Raw genomic sequence first — 13,486 nt, 5'->3', positions numbered from 1 at the left:
TAACTCTCCATACAGCACCATGCCAACTAGCAGGCCATAGTAACTCTCCATACAGGACCATGCCAACTAGCAGGCCATAGTAACTCTCCATACAGGACCATGCCAACTAGCAGGCCATAGTAACTCTCCATACAGCACCATGCCAACTAGCAGGCCATTAACTCTCCATACAGCACCATGCCAACAAGCAGACCGTAGTAACTCTCCATACAGGTCCATGCCAACTAGCAGGCCATAGTAACTCTCCATACAGCACCATGCCAACTAGCAGGCTATAGTAACTTTCCATACAGGTCCATGCCAACTAGCAGGCCATAGTAACTTTCCATACAGGTCCATGCCAACTAGCAGGCCATAGTAACTCTCCATACAGCACCATGCCAACTAGCAGGCCATAGTAACTCTTCATACAGCACCATGCCAACTAGCAGGCCATAGTAACTTTCCATACAGCACCATGCCAACTAGCAGGCCATAGTAACTCTCCATACAGGTCCATGCCAACTAGCAGGCCATAGTAACTCTCCATACAGCACCATGCCAACTAGCAGGCCATAGTAACTCTCCATTCAGGTCCATGCCAACTAGCAGGCCATAGTAACTTTCCATACATGACCATGCCAACTAGCAGGCCATAGTAACTCTCCATACAGCACCATGCCAACTAGCAGACCATAGTAACTCTCCATACAGGACCATGCCAACTAGCAGGCCATAGTAACACTCCATACAGGACCATGCCAACTAGCAGGCCATAGTAACTCTCCATACAGTACCATGCCAACTAGCAGGCCATAGTAACTCTCCATACAGGACCATGCCAACTAGCAGGCCATAGTAACTCTCCATACAGCACCATGCCAACAAGCAGGCCGTGGTAACTCTCCATACAGGTCCATTCCAACTAGCAGGCCATAGTAACTCTCCATACAGCACCATGCCAACTAGCAGGCTATAGTAACTTTCCATACAGGTCCATGCCAACTAGCAGGCCATAGTAACTTTCCATACAGGTCCATGCCAACTAGCAGGCCATAGTAACTCTCCATACAGCACCATGCCAACTAGCAGGCCATAGTAACTCTTCATACAGCACCATGCCAACTAGCAGGCCATAGTAACTTTCCATACAGCACCATGCCAACTAGCAGGCCATAGTAACTCTCCATACAGGTCCATGCCAACTAGCAGGCCATAGTAACTCTCCATACAGCACCATGCCAACTAGCAGGCCATAGTAACTCTCCATTCAGGTCCATGCCAACTAGCAGGCCATAGTAACTTTCCATACATGACCATGCCAACTAGCAGGCCATAGTAACTCTCCATACAGGACCATGCCAACTAGCAGGCCATAGTAACACTCCATACAGGACCATGCCAACTAGCAGGCCATAGTAACTCTCCATACAGTACCATGCCAACTAGCAGGCCATAGTAACTCTCCATACAGCACCATGCCAACTAGCAGCCCATAGTAACTTTCCATACAGGACCATGCCAACAAGCAGGCCATAGTAACTCTCCATACAGCACCATGCCAACTAGCAGGCCATAGTAACTCTCCATACAGCACCATGCCAACTAGCAGGCCATAGTAACTCTCCATACAGGACCATGCCAACTAGCAGGCCATAGTAACTCTCCATACAGCACCATGCCAACTATTAGGCCATAGTAACTCTCCATACAGGACCATGCCAACTAGCAGGCCATAGTAACTCTCCATACAGCACCATGCCAACTAGCAGGCCATAGTAACTCTCCATACAGGACCATGCCAACTAGCAGGCCATAGTAACTCTCCATACAGCACCATGCCAACTAGCAGGCCATAGTAACTCCATACAGCACCATGCCAACTAGCAGGCCATAGTAACTCTCCATACAGCACCATCCCAACTAGCAAGCCATAGTAACTCTCCATACAGGACCATTCCAACTAGCAGGCCATAGTAACTCTTCATACAGCACCATGCCAACTAGCAGGCCACAGTAACTCTCCATACAGCACCATGCCAACTAGCAGGCCAGAGTAACTCTCCATACAGCACCATGCCAACTAGCAGGCCATAGTAACTCTCCATACAGGACCATGCCAACTAGCAGGCCATAGTAACTCTCCATACAGCACCATGCCAACTAGCAGGCCATAGTAACTCTCCATACAGGACCATGCCAACTAGCAGGCCATAGTAACTCTCCATACAGCACCATGCCAACTAGCAGGCCATAGTAACTCTCCATACAGCACCATGCCAACTAGCAGGCCATAGTAACTCTCCATACAGGACCATGCCAACTAGCAGGCCATAGTAACTCTCCATACAGGACCATGCCAACTAGCAGGCCATAGTAACTCTCCATTAAGGACCATGCCAACTAGCAGGCTATAGTAACTCTCCATACAGCACCATGCCAACTAGCAGGCCATAGTAACTCTCCATACAGGACCATGCCAACTAGCAGGCCATAGTAACTCTCCATACAGGACCATGCCAACTAGCAGGCCATAGTAACTCTCCATACAGGACCATGCCAACTAGCAGGCCATAGTAACTCTCCATACAGGACCATGCCAACTAGCAGGCCATAGTAACTCTCCATACAGCACCATGCCAACTAGCAGGCCATAGTAACTCTCCATACAGGACCATGCCAATTAGCAGGCCATAGTAACTCTCCATACAGCACCATGCCAACTAGCAGGCCATCGTAACTCTCCATACAGCACCATGCCAACTAGCAGGCCATAGTAACTCTCCATACAGCACCATGCCAACTAGCAGCCCATAGTAACGTTCCTTACAGCACCATGCCAACTAGCAGGCCATAGTAACTTTCAATACAGCACCATGCAAACTAGGAGGCCATAGTAACTCTCCATACAGCACCATGCCAAATAGCAGTCCATAGTAACTCTCCATACAGGACCATGCCAACTAGCAGGCCATAGTAACTCTCCATACAGGACCATGCCAACTAGCAGGCTATAGTAACTCTCCATACAGCACCATGCCAACTAGCAGGCCATAGTAACTCTCCATACAGGACCATGCCAACTAGCAGGCTATAGTAACTCTCCATACAGCACCATGCCAACTAGCAGGCCATAGTAACTCTCCATTAAGGACCATGCCAACTAGCAGGCCATAGTAACTCTCCATAAAGGACCATGCCAACTAGCAGGCCATAGTAACTCTCCATACAGGACCATGCCAACTAGCAGGCCATAGTAACTCTCCATACAGCACCATGCCAACTAGCAGGCCATAGTAACTTTCCATACAGGACCATGCCAACTAGCAGGCCATAGTAACTCTCCATACAGCACCATGCCAACTAGCAGGCCATAGTTACTCTCCATACAGGACCATGTCAACTAGCAGGCCATAGTAACTCTCCATACAGCACCATGCCAACTAGCAGGCCATAGTAACTCTCCATACAGCACCATGCCAACTAGCAGGCCATAGTAACTCTCCATACAGCACCATGCCAACTATCAGTTCATATTAACTCTCCATACAGCACCATGCCAACTAGCAGGCCATAGTAACTTTCCATACAAGACCATGCCAAATAGCAGGCCATAGTAACTCTCCATACAGCACCATGCCAACTAGCAGGCCATAGTAACTCTCCATACAGCACCATGCCAACTAGCAGGCCATAGTAACTCTCCATACAGGACCATGCCAACTAGCAGGCTATAGTAACTCTCCATACAGCACCATGCCAACTAGCAGGCCATAGTAACTCTCCATACAGCACCATGCCAACTAGCAGGCCATAGTAACTCTCCATACAGCACCATGCCAACTAGCAAGCCATAGTAACTTTCCATACAGGACCATGCCAACTAGCAGGCCATAGTAACTCTCCATACAGCACCATGCCAACTAGCAGGCCATAGTAACTCTCCATACAGCACCATGCCAACTAGCAGGCCATATTAACTCTCCATACAGGACCATGCCAACTAGCAGGCCATAGTAACTTTCTATACAGCACCATGCCAACTAGCAGGCCATAGTAACTCTCCATACAGCACCATGCCAACTAGCAGGCCATAGTAACTCTCCATACAGGACCATGCCAACTAGCAGGCCATAGTAACTATCCATACAGGACCATGACCATGCCAACTATCCATACAGGACCATCCAACTATCCATACAGGACCATATTGGACCAGTAACTCTCAATACTTCTTCTAATAGAAACATACCCAGGCTATTGTTGCTATATATATTGTGTATATTTCCAGTAGCATTTTCTGTCCTTTCTCATGTTTGTCATCTAAGCAATTATGATGCAGTTATACCAAAATAATACACAACACAGAGTTTCCTATCCAAGTTTTAATGTGTAAAAATACCAGACAAATTGCAACAGAATCAGTCGGGACCCAGAGCTTGGGAGTTAATATACCGTATTATTTACAGCACTTTGAAGTAAATCTCAGCTCAGCAAGACAACATTTTATTGATCCTAGTGATTCATCAATTAAAACAGGCTAATATGATCCATCAACATTGTACAACTATACAGAAAAGCCTTTACATTGCTCGAATTAAGTAAATAAAGCCCAGTGATGACTCTGATGAACTGATACCTGACATGAACATGGTCGCTCTAGCAGGAAGATCGAAGTACTGTGAATCTGGGTGAGGACACGTTGAATAATAATGACTGTTTGAATTTTAACTTCCACAATGTTATCATATGTAAGTTGAAAACCCTATTTAAAAAAAAAAGCACTATGTGAGTAATCTTGCCAACAGACAAAAGAGCTGTGAATGGATCAGTGGTTGACCAATCAGGGCCTTGATTTGGCTTGACAACAGTAACAAAACGTGATGTAATGCATTTTTCTTTGGACACATAATTGTTCTTGCTAGTCATTGCGCTAACGCCAGTTAGCATTGGCTCGCGAAACTACCTCTAACTTCCTTCATACTGGACACATAATTGTTCTTGCTAGTCATTGCGCTAACGCTAACGCTAACAGCTCATAATAATGACCGGAAAGGATCAAATGAAATGTTGCCAAACACATAGAAACCATGGAAACCATGTGTTTGATACCATTCCACTGATTCCGATCCTGTCACGTCCACGAGCCAGTCCTCCCCCAATTAAGGGGCCACCATCCTCCTGTGATAGACATAAGAAATAGTATCTCCAGAGTTCAACTGACTCTGGGGAAGTAGTTATAAAAGGCTTCATTTCTAAAATCCCTTTAACCTGTGTATGTTTGGTGGGACGTTGATGGAATATTCTCCTAACCCACAGAAAACTGGACACGTGAATGTTCTTGTAACGTTCCCATGAAAGGTGTCTAGAACATTAAATATCTTAGGGTCTGAGAACATGGCAACCAAGTTCTGGGTAAGTTCTATTTGACATTAAGGGAATGGTCTCTTGAGAATATTCTTTGCACATCACGGGAACATTCCTATGAAAACCGTTAGTTAATGACCAAATGAGACTCTTAAGGGAACGATTTTCTAAAGTTGTGGGAACGTTTTGTTGTTAGCTGGGTAGTAACAGTCCACACGACAACAGAGTGTATCTGAGGGTACAGCCGGTATCCTTTCACCTCACTCTCTACTCTAAGACCCTTGGTTACGTGTGTGTGTGTGTGTGTGTGTGTGTGTGTGTTGTTAGGAATGAGGTTTGAGTAATTTAATCCCTACTAGCGGGGTCAGTCCCCACGGTCTAGATTCAGACCTCCGCCCACCACTCTCTGCCCACCCCTGCCTCTAGCCTCATTGAGCCAATGGGCGACAGGGAAAGAGTGGGAGGAAGAGGAGGAGAAAAGAGGAGGAGGAGAAGGATGGTTCCCACCAGCGAGAAACCACAAGACTACATGTGATTTCCTCTCCTTGGTGTTTCACGCCTGTGTTCCTCTCTCTCTCTTCCTGAGTGGTTCTCAGGCCACTCTCCAGAAAGGACATCTGGTAAAATGAGGAATTGTAATTCCCTGTGAGGTAAGACAGACAGAGAGAGTAGTAACAGCAACACATCTATCACTGAATGTATTCAACAGTCATGGGCTACCTAGGGGGGGGGGGGGGGTACCTAGTCAACTGAATGCATCTTCTGCATTTAACACAACCCCTCTGAATCAGAGAGGTGCGGGGGGCTGCAATAATCAACATCCCATGTCTTCAGCACCCGGGGAACAATGGGTTAACTGCCTTGCTCAGCGGGAGAACGACAGATTTTTAACTTGTCAGCTTGGGGGGGGTTTGATCCAGCAACCTTTTCAGTTACTGTCCCAACGCTCTAACCACTAGGCTACCTGCTATGTGCTTGGCCATTGTAATGAACATGAATCTACAACGTTTCAAATAAACACACTTAATATAAAAACAAACCAAAGACACTGGTTCAAAACACAAAAGCTACACACGTTACCAAACATAACGTACATCATATACACAGCGTGAAGACAAAACCCTGAAGGCGGAGAGGAGAACAGCTCACGGTGCCTCACCTCCTGGGGCTTATTTCCAGGGCGTCAGGGGCCTTTGGGCCGGATTAGCTGCATGGTGGAGCGGTGCGCGGTGGGCCCGGAGCGCGGCAGCGCTGTGAGCCGGTGTCGCCGTAGTGATCTGCCAGGCACGCCGGCGAGATTAGAGCCCAGAGGCGCTGGCACTGAGAGAGGGGGGACGTGAGGGGGACGCATCCCGCATACCCGGTCAGCCGAGCTCTGACACAGGAAGGGACACAGGTCAGTGAGGTAAGAGGGCATCCCACATCTAGATAAGTCTATGTAATAGATTTTGACCGGATACAGAATAGCTACACTACATATACAAAAGCATGTGGACACCCCTTCAAATCAGCCAAACCCGTTGATGACATAAAATTTAGCACACAGCCATGCAATCTCCATAGACAAACATTGGCAGTAAAATGGCTGAAGAGCTCAGTGACTTTCAACGTGGCACCGTCATAGGATGCCACCTTTCCAATAAGTCAGTTTGTCAATTGTCTGCCCTGCTAGAGCTGCCCATGTCAACTGTAAGGGCTGTTTTTGTAAAGTGGAAACGCCTAAGGAGAAACAACGGCTCAGCTGCAAAGTGGTAGGCCACACAAGCTCACAGAACGGGACCGCCGAGTGCTGAAGCGTGTAGCACATAAAAATTGTCTGTCCTCGGCTGCAACACTCACTATCGAGTTACAAACTGCCTCTGGAAGCAAGGACAGCACAAGAACTGTTCCTCGTGAGCTTCATGAAATGAGTTTCCATGGCCAAGCAGCCGCACACAAGCCTAAGATCACCATGTGCAATGCCAAGAATCGACTGGAGTGGATGTAAAGCTCGCCACCATTGGACTCTGGAGCAGTGGAAACGCATTCTCTGTAGTGATGAATTACGCTTCACCATCTGGCAGTCCGATGGATGAATATGGGTTTGGCGGATGCCAGGCATAGTGCCAACTGTAAAGTTTGGTGGAGGAGGAATAATCTTCTGGGGCTGTTTTTCATGGTTCGGGTTAGGCCTCTTAGTTCTAGTGAAGTGTTATCTTAACGCTACAGCATACAATGACATTCCAGACATTTCTGTGCTTCCAATTTTGTGGCAACAGTTTGTGGAATGCCCTTTCCTGGGCAAAATGCCCTTTCCTACCCCCGTGCACAAAGCAAGGTCCATATAGAAATAGTTTGTCTGTATGGCAACTGTTTGGGAAAGGCCTTTTCTTGTTTCAGCATGACAATGCCCCTGTGCATAAAACGAAGATAATACAGAAATGGTTTGTCAAGATTGGTGTGGAAGAACTTGACTGACCTGCACGGAGCCCTGACCTCAACCCCACCGAACACCTTTTGGATGAATTGGAAAGCAGACTGCGAGCCAGGCCTAATCGCCCAACATCAGTGTCCGACCTCACTAATGCGATTGTGGCTGAATGGAAGCAAGTCCCCGCAGCAATGTTCCAACATCTAGTGGAAAGCCTTCCCAGAAGAGTGGAGGCTGTTATAGCAGCAAAAGGGGGGGACCAACTCCATATCAATGTCCATGATTTTGGAATGAGATGTTCAACAACATTTTTGAGGATTTGAGGGTCCATGCCAACGCTTTTCAACCTTCTGAGGGGGTAGAGGCGCTGTTGTGCCATCTTCACGACTGTGTGTGTGGATCACTTCATTTCCTTAATGATTTGGACACAGAGTACCTTGAAGTCCTCGACCCGCTTCATTGTAGCCTCGTCGATGTGGATGTGGGCGCGCTCACCCCCACATTTCCTGCAGTTCACAATCAGCTCCTTGGTTTTACAACAACCTCTCCACTTGAGGGAGGTCTCTGACCTCCTCCCTATAGGTTGTCTCATCGTCCCGGTGATCAGGCTTACCACCGCCGTGTCGTCAGCAAACTTGATGTTGGAATCGTGCGTAACCACACAGTCGTGGGGCCCTGTGTTGAGGGTCAGCGTGGTGGAGGTGACATTGCCTACCCTTACCACCTGGGGTCAGCCCATCAGGAAGTCCAGGATCCAGTTGCAGAGGGAGGTGTTCAGTCCCAGGGTCCTTAGCTTGGAGGAGACTATGGTGTTGAACATTGAGCTGTAGTCGATGAACAGCATTCTCACATAGGCATTCCTCTTATTTAGGTGGGTGAGCTCAGTGTGGAGTGCAGGTGAGAGTGCATCATCTATGGATCTGTTGGGGCGGTATTCAAATTAGAGTGGGTCTCAAGGGTGTCTGGGATGATGGAGTTAATGTGTGCCATAACCATTCTCTCAAAGCACTTCATGATTACAGAAGTGAATGATAGAGGGTGGTAGTCATTGTGGCAGGAAGCCTTAGAGTTCTTAGGAACAGGAATGATGGTGGTCATCTTGAGATGTGGGGATTGCAGACTGAGTCAAGGAGAGGTTGAACATTACAGACTGGGACAAGGAGAGGTTGAACATTACAGACTGGGTCAAGGAGAGGTTGGACATTACAGACTGGGTCAAGGAGAGGTTGGAAATGAGTGTGTATATATCTGCCAGCTGTTCTGAGCATGCTCTGAAAACACACCCTGAAATACCGTCCGGCCAAGAGGCTTTTACGAGTGTTGACCTGAGTAAAAAACCTTACTCGGGTCGGTCTCGGAGAGTGAGATCACCCAGTCCTCTGGGTCAGCAGGGGCCCTCATGCACGGCTCTGTGTTGTTTTTTGTTGAAACGTGCATAAAATGCATTGAGTTCATCTGGTAGAGAGGCATCGTTGGGCAGGTCACGGCTGGGTGTTCCTGTTCCTGTCCTCAGCCATATATCAAGGAAGGAAGATGAAAGAAAGGAAGGAAGGAACTTTTTTTTTTTTAAGTATCTCTTCAGGGCAAAACAATCTGCAATATTGCAGGTAGAACAGGACAGGCTTGGAGGAGTTGAAATGCTTGGTGACTGATTGTTTTATCTATCTTAATCAAATCCTGTGGTCTACGTGAGTTGGGCTGGAGGGTTGAACTCAGTGGTTGAACTCACTGGCTGATGGGTTGAACTCAGTGGCTGATTGGCTGAACTCAGTGGCTGATTGGCTGAACTCAGTGAATGATGGGCTGAACTCAGTGGCTGGTGGGCTGAACTCAATGGCTGATTGGCTGAACTCAGTGGCTGGTGGGCTGAACTCAGTGGCCTGATGGGTTGAACTCAGTGGCTGATGGGCTGAACTCAGTGGCTGATTGGCTGAACCCAGTGGCTGAGTGGCAGAACCCAGTGGCTGATTGAATTGATTGATGATTCAAGTGTTCATCATCAGAAGCATTTTTTTCCCTACTTGAATCAGTCTTGATTATAACAGCCACAGGTGATGATTATGATTATAATGGCTTGCGGACACACACGCACACACACACACACAGAAACTTACCCACACAGAGAGAGAAACAACTTCTTGCTCCCAGACAAATTAAACAACTTCTTTGCGCGCTTTGAGGACAATACAGTGCCACCGACACGGCCCGCTACCAAAGACTGTGGGCTTTCCTTCTCCATGACCAACGTGAGTAAAACATTTGAATGTGTTAACCCTCGCAGGGCTAACGGCCCAGACGGCATCCCGCGTCCTCAGAAAATGCGCAGACAAGCTGGTTGGTGTGGGACATATTCAATCAATCCCTATTCCAGTCTGCTGTCCTCATCTCTTCAAGATGGCCACCATTGTTCCTGTTCCCAAGAAAGCTAAGGTAACTGAGATAAATGACTACCGCCCCGTAGCTCTCATTTCCGTCATCATGAAGTGCTTTGAGAGACTAGTCAAGGACCATATCACCTCCACCCTACCGGACACCCTAGACCCACTCCAATTTGCTTACCGCCCCAATAGGTCCACAGACGATGCAATCGCAATCACACTGCACACTGCCCTATCCCATCTGGACAAGAGGATTACCTATGTAGGAATGGTATTCATTTACTATAGCTCTGCCTTCAACACCAATGTACCCTCCAAGTTCATCACTAAGCTTGAGACCCTGGGTCTCAACCCCGCCCTGTGCAACTGGGTCCTGGACTTTCTGACGGGCCGCCCCCAGGTGGTGAAGGTAGGAAACAACATCTCCACTCCACTGATCCTCAACACTGGGGCCCCACAAGGGTGCATTCTCAGCCCTCTCCTGTACTCCCTGTTCACCCATGACTGCAAGCACGCCTCCAACTCATTCATCAAGTTTGCAGACAACACTACAGTAGTAGGCTTCATTACCATTAACGACGAGACGGTCTACAGGGAGGAAGTGAGGGCACTCGGAGTGTGGTGTCAGGAAAATAACCTCACACTCAACGTCAACAAAACGAAGGAGATGATTGTGGACTTCAGGAAACAGCAGAGGGAGAACCCCCTTATACACATCGACGGGACAGTAGTTGAGAAGGTGGAAAGGTAAGTTCCTCGGTGTACACATCACGGACAAACTGAAATGGTGCACTCACACAGACATTGTGGTGAAGAATGCGCAACAGCGCCTCTTCAACCTCAGGAGGCTTGTCACCGAAAGCACTCACAAACTTTTACAGATGTACAATCGAGAGCCTGTCGCGCTGTATCACCGCCTGGTACGACAGCTGCTCCACCCACAACCGCAGAGCTCTCCAGAGGGTAGTGAGGTCTGCACAACGCATCACCGGGGGCAAACTACCTGCCCTCCAGGACACCTACACCACCCGATGTCACAGGAAGGCCAAAAAGATCATCAAGGACAACAACCACCCGAGCCACTGCCTGTTCACCCCGCTGTCATCCAGAAGGCGAGGTCAGTACAGGTGCATCAGAGCTGGGGACCGAGAGATAGAAGCTATTTTTCAATCTCAAGGCCATCAGATTGTTAAACAGCCACCACTAACATTGAGAAGTGGCTGTCTACCTACAGACTTGATCTCATTGGCCAGTTTAATAAATGGAACACTAGTCACTTTAATAATGACACATTAAGAATGTTTACATATTTCACATTACTCATCTCATATGTATATACAGTATACTGTATCCTTCACTATCTATTCTTTACTATCTATTGCATCTTAGCCGCTCTGTCACTGCTCATCCATATATTTTATACTTATATATTCTCATCCCATTCCTTTACTAGATTGTGTGTGTTAGGTTTTCTTGTGGAATTTGTTAGATATTAAGTTTTGTTATGGAATTGTTTGATATTACCTGTTAGATACAGCTGCACTGTCAGATCTAGAAACACAAGCATTTCACTACACTCACAATAACATCTGCTAACCATGTGTATGTGATTTGATTTGACACATACACACAGAGATACAAAAACACAATTACATTTTTTAAATAAACAAACACACAGAAAGAAACAAACACACACAGAACCACACACAGAGACACAAAGAAACACACAGAGAAACACACACAGAGAAACACACACACACAGAAAGAAAGAAACAAACACACATCGAGACAAACAGAAACACACACAAACAGAGACACAGAGTGTGTGTTTACACACACACACACACACACAGAGACAAACAGAGACACAGAGAAACACACACAAAAAAAACACAGACAACAAAACCTGAGACACTATGTATAACCTGAACCGTGGAACAATGGATTACACAACTCTCTTTTCTGATTGGCCAGTGATGACATCACCTCTGCAGAGCTCACGGAGACCCCGCCATGACGTCCATATGAAGAAAGGCATTGTGGAATTTCCTCTGTACAGGCTCATCGGCCTCTTAAGGAGAGTCACACCTGGTAAAGTCTTCACAGGGAAGACCGAGTGCCATACAGAGAACAGCCAACACCGAGAGCCAATATGTTGCAGTGTAATTTCAGCAAAAACAAGCCTTTGTCTTTAAGTCATACTGAGTGCATGTTAAAACCATCCCTTACCTTAATACAGTACAGGCTAGGTGTGTGTTGTTCACACAGCCTCACTGTTATATCACCTTAAAGGGACCCTGTTCACATAAAATCATTCATTTTTTTATTTTATTTTTATTAATTCATACATAATCTGATGTTTTAATCAATATTAAAAAGTTTGGTGAACATAGAAATAATCAGTTAAAATCAAAAGCATTCCATAATACCGACTACTACTTTAATAAACTAGATTCTGTTTAGCCGTCAATTACAAAATCACCAGCAGAGGGACCCACTGCACCAAAAGTGTCAGAATCAGGGGTTCTTTTCTCATTTGGTCTTCCCTCGATTCCTTGCATCCTCTCTCCTCAACTTCCTTTTCGCAAAACGGATTGGAGAAGATGGCCAAAGGGGAGTGACCTTGGACCTTCTCCTCCAATACTGCTGAGAAGGAGGTGAGGAGAGAGGAATCAAGGATAGATGAATTGAGAGAGCCAGAAACTGTCGTATAGCTGCCTTGTCCTGAGTGATAACATGAGTATACGGTTAGAACTATGTCCAATAGGTCTGGTTTCATTACATCTCTGTTTTAAATCTAATTGATGTCCAATAGGTCTGGTTTCATAACATCTCTGTTTTAAATCTAATTGATGTCCAATAGGTCTGGTTTCATAACATCTCTGTTTTAAATCTAATTGATGTCCAATAGGTCTGGTTTCATAACATCTCTGTTTTAAATCTAATTGATGTCCAATAGGTCTGGTTTCATAACATCTCTGTTTTAAATCTAATTGATGTCCAATAGGTCTGGTTTCATAACATCTCTGTTTTAAATCTAATTGATGTCCAACAGGTCTGGTTTCATAACATCTCTGTTTTAAATCTAATTTATGTCCAATAGGTCTGGTTTCATAACATCTCTGTTTTAAATATTCTACTCTGAGATATTTGAGTAGTCTGCAATGTGTTTTTAAGCCATCTCAGTAAGCTCTATGCATTTATACCACAACTTGATTAAATAACAAATAACACAAACATCTAGTTCGAAACTATATAGAAACACAAAGTGAGAAAGATTTCATGAAGAAGTTGAATGAAGCGTCTGTCTGCCGCCACGGTACTGTCCTCTGCACTGACTTAAACCAGCCCC

At 46.3% G+C, this 13,486-nt stretch overlaps 1 protein-coding gene across 1 annotated transcript in view; it reads right to left on the bottom strand.

Annotated features, from left to right (window-relative positions):
• Positions 1-11,392: 11,392 nt before the first annotated feature.
• The window catches only part of LOC129842045 (protein FAM124A), a 79,358-nt gene continuing 77,264 nt past the window's right edge, over positions 11,393-13,486 (bottom strand). Inside the window, exon 4 of the mRNA XM_055910421.1 lies at positions 11,393-13,486. This exon is cut by the window's right edge and continues 1,005 nt beyond it. The gene's annotated coding sequence lies outside the window, so the exon portion shown is untranslated.

The sequence above is a fragment of the Salvelinus fontinalis genome, unplaced genomic scaffold, assembly GCF_029448725.1.
Source record: "Salvelinus fontinalis isolate EN_2023a unplaced genomic scaffold, ASM2944872v1 scaffold_0009, whole genome shotgun sequence".
Taxonomy (NCBI): domain Eukaryota; kingdom Metazoa; phylum Chordata; class Actinopteri; order Salmoniformes; family Salmonidae; genus Salvelinus; species Salvelinus fontinalis.
This window is presented reverse-complemented; position numbering and strand designations above follow the sequence as displayed.